Source organism: Nematolebias whitei, chromosome 20, assembly GCF_014905685.2.
Source record: "Nematolebias whitei isolate Nwh7 chromosome 20, NemWhi1, whole genome shotgun sequence".
Classification (NCBI taxonomy): domain Eukaryota; kingdom Metazoa; phylum Chordata; class Actinopteri; order Cyprinodontiformes; family Rivulidae; genus Nematolebias; species Nematolebias whitei.
In genome coordinates, this window is record NC_056517.1 from 27,610,306 (window position 1) to 27,618,826 (window position 8,521).

Sequence of the window (8,521 nt, forward strand, 5' to 3'; positions counted from 1 at the left end):
ACCTGTCTCCTCCCACAAGTCACCTTTCACCTTTGTACCCTGCATATAGCACTTCTGCGCTTTCTCGTTTCACTCAAAGCCTTAAGGAAGTTTTAATGTATGAGTCTGGCAGGTTTATTAGTGAAATAATTATTGGGACTTGGAGAGAAAGGAGCTGGAGTAATATGGAGAAAAGTTTTGGCACGGTATAGGAAGGGCGCCTTGGTGAGGAGCTAGGGGCCACGAAAGGCTGAGCCTCGTTGCGGTTTTTAACAGCAAACTGTTGGATTTGGAGAGAACGTTCCAGACACACCCCCAGACCTAACTCAACACTATAACCCCCACTTTTTCCCTCATGCATTTGGAAAAATGTATCTGCCTTAGTCAGACATTCAAGCAAGAATCCCCCCGCCATATGTTTTTTTTTTTCCATCACTCCCATCCTCCCTCCATCTTCCCTCTTTCAAACTTCTTTCACTTTTGTGATTGAGGCGAACCAGACTCTGGGTAAGAGGTTAAAACACCTTCGTTAAAGAAAACACACACACACACACAGACGCCTACTTGTGACAAGCCCCGGCTGAACAATGAGAGCGAGGGGAGGCGAACGGAGGGGAAGCAGTAGGCTCTTGGAAGGCCTGATTGGAGCGTAAACAGCAGCCCAGGAAGTGCTGAAGAGCGAGAGAGGTAGGGAGGGAGGGGAATCGGGGAGTTGTGCAGATCTGCCGGGAGAAAGCAAAAAGTTTTGGGACTTTGAGATGTGTGTTAGTTTTTGTCACTAGTCGTGTTTGAGGGAAGAAATACTTCAGCCTTTATTGCTTTTGTAGCAGGACGTACTTTGTTACAGAAAGACCGCAGGGTGAGTAGCTGCATCTCATACTAAAACACAAAGATGTCATCTGAAAAAGTACAGAGCCTCAGGTTTATACACGCACAAGTAAAACCACTCATTTTTATTTGTCCTTTTTTTCGCCATCGATTCTAACTGATGCATTGAGACGTCAACATTCTTGCAATAACTTGAGCCATGTTTTAATATTGTACACTTCTTTGCAAAGTTTATTTGTAAATTCGACAAAGTTTTGCACTCAGTTTACTCTTCCTAATGTGTTTGCTGATGGTTCCCCCCCGGCTCTGAAAGCTGCTTGTTTTGCAGAGCTGTTTTTTTTTTTTTTTTTGGTGGTGGTGCCTTGACATTCAGCCAGCTATTCAGCGTATGAAGCTAGAAAAAAATAAAGGAAAAGAACTAATTTGTGTGTGGCTGTGTCTAATTAAGCTGATGTGGGAGAAGAGAGGGTCAAATCATGAGAGGGTGAACTGGAAAACAGCCTGGTCTTTTTATTTCTTTATTTATTTATGGAATGTAGTCCTCACACTGTCACTTAAACTGTCTGCATTCAAAACTCTAATTAAGCTAGACCTTTCCTAATTTATTAACCCGCTTTGTCATTTTAGATCGCAGATGGATGATAATCCGTATCATTGAAGTAACTGGTTGTGAAATAAAACTATAGAAAATCTGATCGTATTAGTTTCTGGTTGATCCTGCATTCCTTTAAAACAAACTTCAGTGATACTTTATCTTGGATGTCAAACCCTAATTAGTGATGATGTCCACCATTCCAGCTAAAATACTTCCCAGCTTATCACCATTCTGCAAAAGAATGTTGAACTTTTATGTTTTACAGCCCGTCAAGCCTAATTTCTTGTCTGCATTTTCCAGTACTGCTAAAATTATGTGAATTGTTTTCCACTGCGAAGAGCATTTGTGTCTGGAAAAGGTGGGTCTGACAGCTTAAAGAAATGGAGAAAAAGTAAATTTAATAGTTGTGTAGGCGTATTAAAGCGTCAAACTTGGTTTAAAATGTTTATTTCTGCCTTTATACAATTAGTTGTTCAAAGTTATACACATAACTTATAATTATTAATTAAAAATATTATCATAGCTTTTAATGCTCTGACACTAAAGTATACTTTGGATGTTTTGAAGCAGTTTTCTATGGAACAGTTATGAAAATTAAGCGTTAGCTAATATATCTGATAGAATATAGTCTGAATTTAATTAAAAGTTCATGACATTTACACAGATCCCTGCTTTACACATTGACAAATCGGAACTTTCCCTTTAAAGTTTCCACACGCCTGTTTAGTTCCACTTAGCTCGTAGTAGCTTGGCGTGATTTCTCGTGTCTCTTTGATCAATGAGTTTATCAGCCTCAGTCCCCCTGCAGGAAAAGAAGGTGAACAGAGGAGTTCCTCGTCAGAAAGACGAATGAGCCAGCGCCTTATCCAGAGCCCCTGAACCTCATCCTTCATCAGCCGTTTTGGCGCTTTGACAATGTTAGATTCCTTCACAAGTTTTGTGTTTGCTTTGCTGATACAGCAAGTTGTCAATTTCTCACAAGACCACAGGAAACTGTTATTAACTGGAAGGCAAGGCCCTGGCTGCCACTTTAATTCAGCACAGCTATTTGTCTAAGTGCTAACATATGAGGCTTACTGATTTTGGCAGGGTTGTTAACATTTTACAAGCTTAGACACACAGAAGCTTTTGACTAAATGCCTCAATTTATCTAATATCATTAGGAAATGCTAAGTTTGACCACACGTAGCATCAATGTATTAACTCATCAAATCAGAACCAAATTTGTGCTAAAGATCAAACTCAACATATACAAACTGATGCAAAGAGAGGGTGTGAAGTTTGATGGGTACTGTGGGACGTTTAGCTTGGTGTTATTACACCTGGTCCATCAGTAGCATCTGGCTGAGAGGAACTGAGGCTGATGGTGTGGTATGGATGGGGGATGGTGATGGAAGGGGGGGATAGAGGCCCAGCCAGGTGTTTCTACAGTGAGCTGTCGGCACTGTCATCATTCACTGGGGTCCTGACCAACTCATGCCACATCTCCTGAGCTCCTGGGTTTGATCAAACCTTATTAAAGAGATCTCAGTTCAGCTCCAATTAATTGTTAGTGATGGAAATAATCAGACATTCCCATATAATTAGGATCACCAAAGTTGAGGTAGATTTCTTTTCTGAAACTTTGATATGTATAAAAATAACTTGGTATAGAAATACAGTTTCTTGTTCTCACAGGGACAGGATTAGCTGGTTAAGGGTTTAGGCTTATCGAGATTACACACATCACTTTAATTTAAGAGGAGTTGATTGTTTTCCTACAAACTGTCACCTTCTAAAGAACACTGCTGCAGAGTATAAACTCACTTTTATAACTTACTTACAGGAAGTATGTCATTTATTGTACTTTTCTCCATAAATGCACTTGAATAGTTTGCCTCAAGCAAATTATAGTCAAAAGTAGATGTAAATAATATGCATTATGTTGGAATCAAAGCAATGTGTAATTTTATGAAATCTTTGCCTTGGTAATTGACTTTCATTTGTTAATTGGCTTCAGTGTACGCTAAACCTATTTCTGATTAGCAGATGAAGGTGCTTTTGAGCAAAACTTATTTTTGCAGTGCTGGGAAGAATGTACAGTGGAAAATTTGACCTTACCACAGAAGCGCTCAAAAAAAAAAAAAAAGTCAGTTTTCAAATTATTATACACATGCTCCAGACTTTGTCCACCATAAATGCATCAAGATGGGGGAACTTTCTGTGAGACAACATTCCAACAACTTGTCAAAAGCAATGACTAGAAAATAGCCTAAAATGGGGAAGAGGGGCATTGTGGCACAGTTGGTATAGCTGTCATCTCTCAGCGAGAAGGTTGCTGTGTGAGGTGTGAATGGACATGCGTCCTTGTGATGGACTTGTGATCTGTCCAGGGTGTCCCCTGCTTCTTGCACAGTGACTGCAGGACATAGGCACCAGCATCCACTGCAACATGTAAAGGAAGAAGCGAGTAAAGATAATAGTTGACTTGAAAAGGTCTTGATCTGAAAATGTATAAATCCATCGTGAGTCAGTAGTGTCAGTCTTCTATGATTTTTTTGTTTTTGTTTGTGTGTTTGTTTGTTTTTTTTGGCTATTCTTTTTGTTTTTGATATTTACAACCAGTCCTAATGAAGGGACTCCTGAGTAAACCACACAAGGCACACACAAGTTTCGGGGTACTGACACTAGAAAGGCAGCAGGAATTAAATTTTGACTGGATTGACAAGCCAACGACTTGAGTGGACCCAGTTGCCACCATCTTACAGCAATTCATCTCTACAACCTCAAACCTTTACACATCATCCACTCTTAAATTATTTAGCAATTTACATCTAATCCTATGTTCATTTGCAAATTGTAACAGCTAGTTGTCACACTTTTGGGGCACTTCCAGCTGGAATATGATAAAAAAAATTCTGCCAGAATAAAAGTACATACAGTACTGTATGTGTCCTTTTTTTCCTTCTACTCTATACTCTTGATATGTACTGTATAATCTCATGCTAAATTAGCCCAATTCATTTGCTTTACTAAACCATTATCACTTTCTTTGGCAACATCAAGGAGGGGGTGACGTGAAGAAGACCCCATCTCTCTCTGTTAACCTCTCCAGCTGTTTTCCCTTAATGTAAACACTTCCTCCTCTAATTTATCCCCTCCTTTAGACATTTGTCTTGATACAATGCCTCCCACAACACACCAGAATGTACCAGGGCTGTTTTCGACAGATATGTTTTGTTTATACTCCAACAGAAGCTGTATATTTTTTGTTTCAACGTTGTAACTTTCTACTAAAGGTAGTTAACCTTGCATCATACTTTGATGAGACTTATGTCAGAAAAAAGAAATGGGGATAAAACATAGTATATTTTGTCTCTGTTTATAATCTCGCTTACTGTAAATGTCCAGTTTTTATTCATCCTTGAGGTTTTTCATCCTCATGAAGCATTAATTAAGCAAAGCTTGAATTTGAGAAGTAAATCTCCCTAATCCCATTAAATATGGATGAGACTTATGATTGGGTTAACAACCTGCAGTAGCTTGCCCTCGTCCTTCAGATGTTGGCTTTTTATATTTTCCACGACTTTCCGCTAACGAGTAATTATCATTGCACGATGTTATAATTACTCCTCCGGCTGACAAACTCATGTGCGCATTCTCATTTAGGCATGACCGAGATTATGAAATCTCTGAATGTGTTCTGTGAAGCCAGTGACAAGCTCGGGATGTTTTTTATTAAAGCTGGGGTATTCTAAGAACGGCGGCTAACTGAGCTCTCAAGTTGGATGTTTTGAGGAAACTTGTCCTCTTGTCTCCTCAGAGTCTGTTTGGAGGACTGCTTCCTGCTTTAACCGATAACTAAACAGGACCGTGTAAATACTGGGAAGAGGCCCAGCAGGGCAGTTTAATAACGAGGATCTAATAAAACCGTTGCAGGCTAAGACAGGTATGTTGCTATTTTTGACTGTGGCTGGCTTCTTGAAGATATAGACCCAAGTTTGAGGACTTTATTTAAATAGGATTATACAAGTATGACAACTTCATATCCAAACTGCGGTGGAGGACAAACTGTGTCACACATTAAATGCCTCACATGATGGAATAAGCAATACTTAGTCATGCTAAAATGATTGTGCTTGGCTTGACAGTGTTAGCTCAACAATCTCAAAAGTGAAATTTTAAACTAACTTTTGCGCAGAAACTTATTTTCTCAAGACTCCGATTTTTATTTTACAGTATTCTTTTTTTTAGTTCTTTTGATATTAGAGGTAAAAAAAAATCAATTCTTTAGCCAAATGTAGCATTTGACAAGCTAGTTAGACACCTTATGTCTGACTAAAATTGTATGAGAGCTGTTGGAAGACAGTAATTTGGTGAAATCTCTTTTTTTGTATTGCACAAATAAAACTGTGATATTTTTTCTGTCATTGGATCTGTAAAATTTCTACCTTTTTTAAGCTGTTTTAGCCATTAAGTGAAGTTTTTCAGACGCCTTTTTGTCAAAGCTTCTCGCTGGTTCTTTCTGTGGTCGTAAAAAATAAGTTTGCTCCAAGCATGGAGGTGGGGATAAAGTTCTCTGATTTTATTTGTAAAGGCTTTACGAGCTTACAGTGGCCATCAAATTCTATTGCCGAATTTAAAAACGGCATTACTGTTCACCTCCCATCCCCATCGGTGTCCTGTTTACTTTATTGTTGTAACATTTGGAGCCGTCTGGTGATCAAGATGAGTATTAATTTGACTGTCTTTAGTTCGTTTAGGATTGGCACAAACAAGTTTAGACTTTAGCCTGTAACTTGAAATAATTATTTGGTGTGAAAGCCTACAAAATGACTGACTGATACATTTTGGCAATATGAATCACATTCAGAAGCTTTGGCTTATCTAAACCATTAGTGGTTTCCTTTAGATCATAAATATGTTTGTTCTTCTACAATAGAACCATACGTGTAATTAAACACAAAGTTCTTTTTCTTGTTGCTGCAAAGTGCGCAATTTCAGACCCCTATAATTAAATTGATCTTATCTGCCATAAACTCTTCTTTGTTGTTGCGTGACTGTAATGAAGCTAATATTTGCTCCAGCCTTATCTTAGCAAAAAATAGGCAGTGCCACTTTAAGTCTATTGAAGATTTAGAATAGTGTTCTCAGAAATGGCTTCAGCAAAATTTATTTTTTATGCTCTGTATCATTCGTTTACCAGACAAACACCCCCAAATTACTCAAAACATATTCACTTAAAGCTAACACAGAAGGAAGAATTATTTAAAAATAAAAAATAAAGTTTTTTTTGGCAGATTGCAAATTAGTATAGGCTCCAATAACTGGAAATATTTCATGTTGGAATTACAAAATAAAAAAGTTTTCCAGTTAAACCAGATCTGACTGAACCACAGAGCAATTCAAAGACGTAGCTCTCAGATTTATAGTCACCACGTCAAAATCTAAAATGTCCTATTTTTAAACATGTTTTGAACCTTTCTGCTTTACCTTACTGCTTTGAATGGAAACAATGGTGGGAATATTGATATTTAAGCAACAATTAACCCAAATGTGAAAACATTTGGTAATAATTTTCCAGTCCATTTAGTTGAAAAACCCCTCAAGCTTTCAGGTATTTTCAATTGTTCATATTCAAGACGGAGAGATATTTCATTTGTATTTGTTAGAATCTGAATGTGGAAGCTCCTCTTTACATATAATATCAACATGTGATGCAGAGAAAAGTTTCCTGTCCGTTATTGCATTCCCTTTAAATCATCGAGGAGAAATTTAATTGGTTTTCTTGGCTTTTTAAATCCCACACTGTCCTACCGCATACCACACTTCTTATTGCATAACTAAAATTCAATGCTTCAAAACAGTTTATGAAGTATGTCCACTTATTTTTATACTGGTAAGGGAAAAGAGCCACTTTTTTTACGTTCACCTACACACATACTCACACAGGTCTTTGTTCCTGTGACCTTTGTCGTCTTTTCTTAGCGCTTTATTTCGAAGTTTCCTTCCCATCAGGTTTTCCTTTCACATGAGAGCATATCCTTTCCAGCAGCAGCACAACAATGTCCTGCATGATTACAGCTCTCCCAGATCTGAGACCAGTGGAGCCAACAGGCTGCTAGGCACATGCTAAAGCCATCAGCTAGTGAATGGTGGTGGTTAGCCACACAGACATCACAGAGTAGCCATCTCACTTTAATGAAACTGCAGGATCGGGGTACTGTATCAACTTTCTGCATGTATGAGCTTATGCCTCTGTCTAGAAATGAGGGATGAATGCTTTTCATCGAATGGCCTGCCAGTTATCCAACTGGTCTTTCTATAGAGTGAAAGTGTCTCAGATGACTTGTTTGCATATTAAAATATCAGTTTCGTATCTCTTTGAAAATCAGCCCAATCTCCTCAAGCATCTGCTCACTTTAAAGGATTCCACTTTTGCAAAGTTTTTTTAATTTTTTTATTAGACACATCTCATTTGGCCTCTCAAAGCTCAGCTCAGACCGTCTGTTGGAGTACCCTCCCTGCCTGAAAATGACTTAATTACACTCACTTAATTAATTTGAATTGACTCTATTTATTATGCATGAATTATTTGATATTGCTGAATCTCCCTTTATGGTCTACTGGTGATTGTGATTTAGAGGAGAAGTTATAGCTCTATGCAAGTACAGAAGTCATTATTTATTAATCTTACCAGTCTTTTTATATAATCAACTAAACAAACAGTTTTTTTTTGTTTTTTTTAACAAATATGAATTTGAGTTTGCGGTTTGAGTTCTTTGCCACTTGGGTCTTGTACAACAATCTTGCAATGTTCCAAAATTGTTTTGCACTTTAAAAAATAGTTTAATAGAACAAATGAAGTATAAATTTTACTGTTGGAAAGTTCTGGTTTAAGAAGGTATACATTTTATATGAAAAGAAGAAGTTAAATTGTTTCAAACAAACGATAAATAGCATCATTTCCTATTGTTAACTATACAGGAGTCCCTCGTTTATTTGGGGGGGGGTTACGTTTTGGACCCTCCTGCAAGAACTCAAAATTCACGAAGTAGGACCGTTATATTTATTTTAGTATTCATATATGTGTATATATGTGTATGTGTATATATATATATATATATATATATATATATA

General features: G+C 37.6%; 1 protein-coding gene across 1 annotated transcript in view; it reads left to right on the forward strand.

The window, feature by feature from the left end:
- Window positions 1-774: 774 nt before the first annotated feature.
- The window catches only part of si:ch211-285f17.1 (sickle tail protein homolog), an 85,961-nt gene continuing 78,214 nt past the window's right edge, over window positions 775-8,521 (forward strand). The window contains exon 1 of the mRNA XM_037694060.1: window positions 775-838. The gene's annotated coding sequence lies outside the window, so the exon portion shown is untranslated. The remainder of the gene's footprint in view (window positions 839-8,521) is intronic.